The following is an 8,997-nucleotide window of genomic DNA, read 5'->3' as shown; positions in this document are numbered from 1 at the left end:
CCGGTGACGATAAAGATCATGACAGTGCTTCGGAGATGGAGATCAAAGGCGCAAGATGATCGTGGCCATATCATGTCACATATTTTGATTGCATGTGATGTTTATCTGTTATACATCTTATTCTATTTTGATTGACGGTAGCATTTTAAGATGATCTCTCACTAATTATCAAGAAGTGTTCTCCCTGAGTATGCACCATTGCGAAAGTTCTTCGTGCTGAGACACCACATGATGATCGGGTGTGATAGGCTCTACGTTCAAATACAACGGGTGCAAAACAGTTGCACACGCGGAATACTCAGGTTAAACTTGACGAGCCTAGCATATAACAGATATGGCCTCGGAACACGGAGACTGAAAGGTCGAGCGTGAATCATATAGTAGATATGATCAACATAGTGATGTTCACCATTGAAAACTACTCCATCTCACGTGATGATCGGACATGGTTTAGTTGATTTGGATCACGTGATCACTTAGATGACTAGAGAGTTGTCTGTCTAAGTGGGAGTTCTTAAGTAATATGATTAATTGAACTTAAATTTATCATGAACTTAGTCCTGGTAGTTTTTTGCAAATTATGTTGTAGATCAATAGCTTGAGTTGTTGCTTTCATATGTTTATTTTGATATGTTCCTAGAGAAAATTGTGTTGAAAGATGTTAGTAGCAATGATGCGGATTGGATCCGTGATCTGAGGTTTATCCTCATTGCTGCACAAAAAAATTATGTCCTTGATGCACCGCTAGGTGACGGACCTATTGCAGGAGCATATGCAGACGTTGTGAACGTTTGGCTAGCTCAATATGATGACTACTTGATAGTTTAGTGCACCATGCTTAAACGGCTTAGAATCGGGACTTCAAAGACATTTTGAACGTCATGGACCATATGAGATGTTCCAGGAGTTGAAGTTAATATTTCAAGCAAATACCCGAGTTGAGAGATATGAAGTCTTCAACAAGTTCTAAAGCTAAAAGATGGAGGAGAATCGCTCAACTAGTGAGCAAGTGCTTAGATTGTCTGAGTACTACAATCGCTTGAATCAAGTGGGAGTTAATCTTCCAGATAAGATAGTGATTGGCAGAGTTCTCTAGTCACCATCACCAAGTTAGTGGAACTTCGTGATGACCTATAATGCATGGGATGACGAAAACGATTCCCAGGCTCATCGTGATGTTGAAATCGACGAAGGTAGAAATCAAGAAAGAGCATCAAGTGTTGATGATTGACAAGACCACTAGTTTCAAGAAAAGGGCAAAGGGAAAGAAAGGGAAACTTCCAGTAGAATGGAAAACAAGTTGTCACTCCCGTGAAGAAGACCAAAGCTGGACCAAAGCCTGAAACTGAGTGCTTACACTACAAATGAAATGGTCACTGGAAGCAGAAATGCCCTAAATATTTGGTGGATAAGAAGGGTGGCAAAGTGAACAAGGGTATATTTGATATACAGGTGTTTGATGTGTGCCCTACTAGTGTTTATAGTAGCCCCTGAGTATTTAATACCTGTTCGGTTGCTAAGATTAGTAACTTGAAATAGGAGTTCCATAATAAACAGAGACTAGTTGAGGGGAAGTGACGATGAGTGTTGGAAATAGTTCCAAAGATTGATATGATCATCATCACACACTCCCTATATTTTCGAAATTAGTGTTAAACCTAAATAAATGTTATTTAGCGTATGCGTTGAGCATGAATATGATTTGATCATGTTTATTGCGATACGGTTATTCATTTGAAGTTAAAGAATAATTGTTATTCTGTTTACATGAATAAGACCTTCGATGGTTATACACCCAATGAAAATAGTTTGTTGGATCTCGATCGTAGTGATACACATATTCATAATATTGATGCCAAAAGATGCAAAGTTAATAATGATAGTGCAACTTATTTGTGGCACTGCCGTTTGGGTCATATCGGTGTAAAGCGCATGAAGAAACTCCATAAAGATGGATTTTTCGGAATCACTTGGTTATGAATCATTTGATGCTTGCGAACCGTGCCTTTTGGGCAAGATGACTAAAACTCTGTTCTCCAGAACAATGGAACAAGCTACTGACTTATTGGAAATAATACATACCAATGTATGCGATCCAATTAGTGTTGATGCTCGTGGCAAGTATCGTTATTTTCTGACCTTCACAAGATGATTTGAGCAGATATGGGTATATCTACTTGATGAAACATAAGTCTGAAATAGTTGAAAGGTTCAAAGAATTTCAGAGTGAAGTGGAAAAATCATCGTAACAAGAAAATAAAGTTTCTATGATCTGATCGCGGAGACGAATATTTGAGTTACGAGTTTGGTCTTCAATTAAAACAATGTGGAATAGTTTCACAGCTCACGCCACCTGGAACACCACAACGTTATGGTGTGTCCGGACGTCGTAACCGCACTTTATTGGATATGGTGCGATCTATGATGTCTCTTACTGATTTACCACTATTGTTTTGGGGTTATGCATTAGAGACAGCTGCATTCACGTTAAAAGGGCACCATCTAAATCCGTTGAGACGACACCATATGAACTGTGGTTTAGCAAGAAACCCAAGTTGTCGTTTCTTAAAGTTTGGGGCTGCGATGCTTATGTGAAAAAGTTTCATCCTGATAATCTCAAACCAAATTGGAGAAGTGCGTCTTCATAGAGTACCCAAAGGAAACTGTTGGGTGCACCTTCTATCACAGACCCGAAGGCAAGATATTCGTTGCTAAAAATGGATCCTTTCTAGAGAAGGAGTTTCTCTCGAAAGAAGTGAGTGGGAGGAAAGTAGAACTTGATGAGGTAATTGTACCTGCTCCCTTATTGGAAAGTAGTTCATCACAAGAACCGGTTCCTGTGACAACTACACCAATCAGCGAGGAAGCTAATGATAATGATCATGAAACTTCAGATCAAGTTACTACCGAACTTCGTAGGTCTACCAGAGTAAGGTCCGCACCAGAGTGATATGGTATTCCTATTCTGGAAGTCATGTTACTTGACCATGGCGAACCTACGAACTATGAGGAAGCGATGATGAGCCCAGATTCCGCAAAATGGCTTGAGGCCATGAAATCTGAGATGGGATCCATGTATGAGAACAAAGTGTGGACTTTGGTGAAGTTGCCCGATGATCGGCAAGCCATATTGTATAAATGGATCTTCAAGAGGAAGACAAATGTTGATAGTAGTGTTACTATCTACAAAGCTAGACTTGTCGAAAAAAGGTTTTTGACAAAGTTCAAGGTGTTGAATACAATGAGATTTTCTCACTCGTATCGATGCTTAAAAGTATGTCCGAATCATGTTAGCAATTGCCACATTTTATGAAATTTGGCAAATGGATGTCAAAACTACATTCCTTAATGGATTTATTAAAGAAGAGTTGTATATGATACAACCAGAAGGTTATGTCAATCCTAAAGGTGCTAACAAAATGTGCAAGCTCCAGCGGTCCATCTATGGACTGGTGCAAGCATCTCAGAGTTGGAATATACGCTTTGATAAGTTGATCAAAGCATATAGTATTATACAAACTTGCGGTGAAGCCTGTATTTACAAGAAAGTGAGTGGGAGCTCTGTAGCATTTCTGATACTATATGTAGATGACATATTGTTGATCGGAAATGATATAGAATTTCTGGATAGCATAAAGGGATACTTGAATAAAAGTTTTTCAATGAAAGACCTCGGTGAAGCTGCTTACACATTGAGCGTCAAGATCTATATAGATAGATCAAGACGCTTGATAAGATTTTTCAATGAGTACATACCTTGATAAATTGTTGAAATAGTTCAAAATAGAATAGTCAAAGAAGGAGTTCTTGCCTGTGATGCAAAGATGTGAAGTTGAGTAAGACTCAAGACCCGACCATGGTAGAAAATAGAAAGAGAATGAAAAGCCATTCCCTATGCCTCAGTCATAGGTTCTATAAAGTATGCTATGCTATGTACCAGACCTATTGTATACCCTGCTCTTTATTTGGCAAGGGAGTACAATAGTGATCTAGGAGTAGATCACTGGACATTGGTCAAGAATATCCTTAGTGAGGACTAAGGAAATATTTCTCGATTATGGAGGTGATAAAAGAGCCCGTCGTAAAGAGTTACATTAGTGCAAGCTTTCACACCAATCCAGATGACTCTAAGTCTCAATCTGGATACATACTGAAAGTGGGAGCAATTAGCTAGAGTAGCTCAGTGCAGAGCATTGTAGACATAGAATATTTGCAAAATACATGCGGCTCTAAATGTGACAGAACCGTTGACTAAGATTCTCTCACGAGCAAAACATGATCACACCTTAGCACTCTTTGGGTGTTAATCACATAGCGATGTGAACTAGATTATTGACTCTAGTGCAAGTGGGAGACTGAACGAAATATGCCCAAGAGGCAATAATAAAGTTATTATTTATTTCCTTATTTCATGATAAATGTTTATTATTCATGCTAGAATTGTATTAACCAGAAACATAATACATGTGTGAATACATAGACAAACATAGTGTCACTAGTATGCCTCTACTTGACTAGCTCATTTATCAAAGATGGTTATGTTTCCTAACCATGGACAAAAGAGTTGTCATTTGATTAACGGGATCACATCATTAGGAGAATGATGTGATTGACTTGACCCATTCCGTTAGCTTAGCACTTGATCGTTTAGTATGTTGCTATTGCTTTCTTCATGACTTATACATGTTCCTGTAACTATGAGATTATGCAACTCCTGTTTACCGGAGGAACACTTTGGGTGCTACCAAACGTCACAACGTAACTGGGTGATTATAAAGGAGTACTACAGGTGTCTCCAAAGGTACATGTTGGGTTGGCGTATTTCGAGATTAGGTTTTGTCACTCCGATTGTCGGAGAGGTATCTCTGGGCACATCACTATAAGCCTTGCAAGCAATGTAGCTAATGAGTTAGTTACGGAATGATGCATTACATAACGAGTAAAGAGACTTGCCGGTAACGAGATTGAACTAGGTATTGGATACCGACGATCGAATCTCGGGCAAGTAACATACCGATGACAAAGGGAACAACGTATGTTGTTATGCGGTTTGACCGATAAAGATCTTCGTAGAATATGTAGGAGCCAATATAAGCATCCAGGTTCCGCTATTGGTTATTGACCGGAAACGTGTCTCGGTCATGTCTACATAGTTCTCGGACCCGTAGGGTCGGCACGCTTAAGGTTTCGATGATAGTAATATTAAGAGTTTATGAGTTTTGATGTACCTAAGGTTGTTCGGAGTCCCGGATATGATTACGGACATGACGAGGAGTCTCAAAATGGTTGAGACATGAAGATTGATATATTGGAAGCCTATATTTGGATATCGGAAGTGTTCCGGGTGAAATCGGGATTTTATCGGAGTACCGGGAGGTTACCGGAACCCCCCGGGGGCTTAATGGGCCATAGTGGGCCTTAGTGGAGAAGAGGAGAGGAGGCCAGGGCAGGGCCGCCCCCCCTAGTCCGAATAGGACAAGGAGAGGGGGGCGGCGCCCCCCCCCTTTTCCTTCCTCTCTCTCCCTCCTCTTTCCCCCCTTCTCCAAGTCCAACAAGGAATGCCGCGCCTCCTCCCTGGCCGGCTGCCCCCTTCCCCCTTGCTCCTTTATATACAAGGGCAGGGGGCACCTCTAGACACAACAATTGATCTCTTGATCTCTTAGCCGTGTGCGGTGCCCCCCTCCACCATAGTCCTCCTGGATAATATTGTAGCGGTGCTTAGGCGATGCCCTGCGACAGTAGAACATCAAGATCGTCACCACGCCGTCATGCTGACGAAACTCTCCCTTGACACTCGGTTGGATCGGAGTTCGAGGGACGTTATCGAGCTGAACGTGTGCTAGAACTCGGAGGTGCCGTAGTTTCGGTCGGGCCGTGAAGACGTACGACTACATCAACCGCGTTGTTCTAATGCTTCCGCTTTTTGTCTACGAGGGTACATGGACAACACTCTCCCCTCTCGTTGCTATGCATCACCATGATCTTGCGTGTGTGTAGGATTTTTTTTGAAATTACTACGTTCCCCAATAGTGGCATCCGAGCCTAGTTTTATGCGTAGATGTTATATGCACGAGTAGAACACAAGTGAGTTGTGGGCGATACAAGTCATACTGCTTACTAGCATGTCATACTTTGGTTCGGCGATATTGTTGGATGAAGCGGCCCGGACCGACATTACGCGTACGCTTACGCGAGACTGGTTCTACCGACGTGCTTTGCACACAGGTGGCTGGCGGGTATCAGTTTCTCCAACTTTAGTTGAACCGAGTGTGGCTATGCCCGGTCCTTGTGAAGGTTAAAACAGCACTAACTTGACAAACTACCGTTGTGGTTTTGATGCGTAGGTAAGAACGGTTCTTGCTCAGCCCGTAGCAGCCACGTAAAATTTGCAACAACAAAATAGAGGACGTCTAACTTGTTTTTGCAGGGCATGTTGTGATGTGATATGGTCAAGACGTGATGCTATATTTTATTGTATGAGATGATCATGTTTTGTAACCGAGTTATCGGCAACTGGCAGGAGCCATATGGTTGTCGCTTTATTGTATGCAATGCAATCGCCCTGTAATTGCTTTACTTTATCACTAAGCGGTAGCGATAGTCGTAGAAGCAATAGATGGCGAAACGACAACGATGCTACGATGGAGATCAAGGTGTCGCGCCGGTGATGATGGTGATCACGACGGTGCTTCAGAGATGAAGATCACAAGCACAAGATGATGATGGCCATATCATATCACTTATATTGATTGCATGTGATGTTTATCCTTTATGCATCTTATTTGCTTTGATTGACGGTAGCATTATAAGATGATCTCTCACTAATTATCAAGAAAGTGTTCTCCCTGAGTATGCACCGTTGCGAAAGTTCTTCGTGCTGAGACACCACGTGATGATCGGGTGTGATAGGCTCTACGTTCAAATACAACGGGTGTAAAATAGTTGCACACGCGGAATACTCAGGTTAAACTTGACGAGCCTAGCATATACAGATATGGCCTCGAAACACGAAGACCGAAAGGTCGAACATGAATCATATAGTAGATATGATCAACATATTGATGTTCACCATTGAAAACTACTCCATCTCACGTGATGATCGGACATGGTTTAGTTGATTTGGATCACGTGATCACTTAGATGACTAGAGGGATGTCTATCTAAGTGGGAGTTCTTTAGTAATATGATTAATTGAACTTAAATTTATCATGAACTTAGTACCTGATAGTATTTTTCTTGTCTATGTTTGTTGTAGGTAGATGGCTCGTGCTGTTGTTCCGTTGAATTTTAATGCGTTCCTTGAGAAAGCTAAGTTGAAAGATGATGGTAGCACTTACACGGACTGGGTCCGTAACTTGAGGATTATCTTCATCGTTGCACAGAAGAATTACGTCCCGGAAGCACCGCTGGGTGCCAGGCCTGCTGCAGATGCAACTGACGACGTTAAGAACGTCTGGCAGAGCAAAGCTGATGACTACTCGATAGTTCAGTGTGCCATGCTTTATGGCTTAGAACCGGGACTTCAACAATGTTTTGAACGTCATGGAGCATATGAGATGTTCTAGGAGTTGAAGTTGATATTTCAAGCAAATGCCCGGATTGAGAGATATGAAGTCTCCAATAAGTTCTATAGCTGCAAGATGGAAGAGATAGTTCTGTCAGTGAACATATACTCAAAATGTCTGGGTATAACAATCACTTGATTCAACTGGGAGTTAATCTTCCTGATGATAGTGTCATTGACAGAATTCTTCAATCACTGCCACCAAGCTACAAGAGCTTCATGATGAACTATAATATGCAAGGGATGGACAAGACTATTCCCGAGCTCTTCGCAATGCTAAAGGCTAGGGAGGTAGAAATCAAGAAGGAGCATCAAGTGCTGATGGTCAATAAGACCACCAGTTTCAAGAAAAATGGTAAAGGGAAGAAGAAGGGGAACTTCAAGAAGAACAACAAACAAGTTGCTGCTCAGGAGAAGAAACCCATCTCTGGACCTAAGCCTAAGACTGAGTGCTTCTACTGCAAGCAGACTGGTCACTGGAAGCGGAACTGCCCCAAGTATTTGGCGGATAAGAAGGATGGTAAGGTGAACAAAGGTATATGTGTTATACATGTTATTGATGTGTACCTTACTAATGCTCATAGTAGCACCTGGGTATTTGATACTGGTTCTGTTGCTAATATTTGCAACTCAAAATAGGGACTACGGATTAAGCGAAGATTGGCTAAGGACGAGGTGATGATGCGCGTGGGAAATGGTTCCAAAGTCGATGTGATCGCGGTCGGCACGCTACCTCTACATCTACCTTCGGGATTAGTTTTAGACCTGAATAATTGTTATTTGGTGCCAGCATTGAGCATGAACATTATATCTGGATCTTGTTTGATGCGAGACGGTTATTCATTTAAATAAGAGAATAATGGTTGTTCTATTTATATGAGTAATATCTTTTATGGTCATGCACCCTTGAAGAGTGGTCTATTTTTATTAAATCTCGATAGTAGTGATACACATATTCATAATGTTGAAGCCAAAAGATGCAGAGTTGATAATGATAGTGCAACTTATTTGTGGCACTGCCGTTTGGGTCATATTGGTGTAAAGCGCATGAAGAAACTCCATACTAATGGACTTCTAGAATCACTTGATTATGAATCACTTGGTACTTGTGAACCGTGCCTCATGGGCAAGATGACTAAAACGCCGTTCTCCGGAACTATGGAGCGAGCAACAGACTTGTTGGAAATCATACATACTGATGTATGTGGTCCAATGAATGCTGAGGCTCGCGGTGGATATCGTTATTTTCTCACCTTCATAGATGATTTGAGCAGATATGGGTATATCTACTTAATGAAACACAAGTCTGAAACATTTGAAAAGTTCAAAGAATTTCAGAGTGAAGTGGGAAATCATCGTAACAAGAAAATAAAATTTCTACGATCTGATCATGGAGGAGAATATTTGAGTTACGAGTTTGGTTTACATTTGAA

This window comes from Triticum aestivum, chromosome 6B (genome assembly GCF_018294505.1).
Source record: "Triticum aestivum cultivar Chinese Spring chromosome 6B, IWGSC CS RefSeq v2.1, whole genome shotgun sequence".
NCBI lineage: Eukaryota > Viridiplantae > Streptophyta > Magnoliopsida > Poales > Poaceae > Triticum > Triticum aestivum.
The sequence above is the reverse complement of the archived record's forward strand: the minus strand, read 5'-3'. Positions refer to the sequence as shown.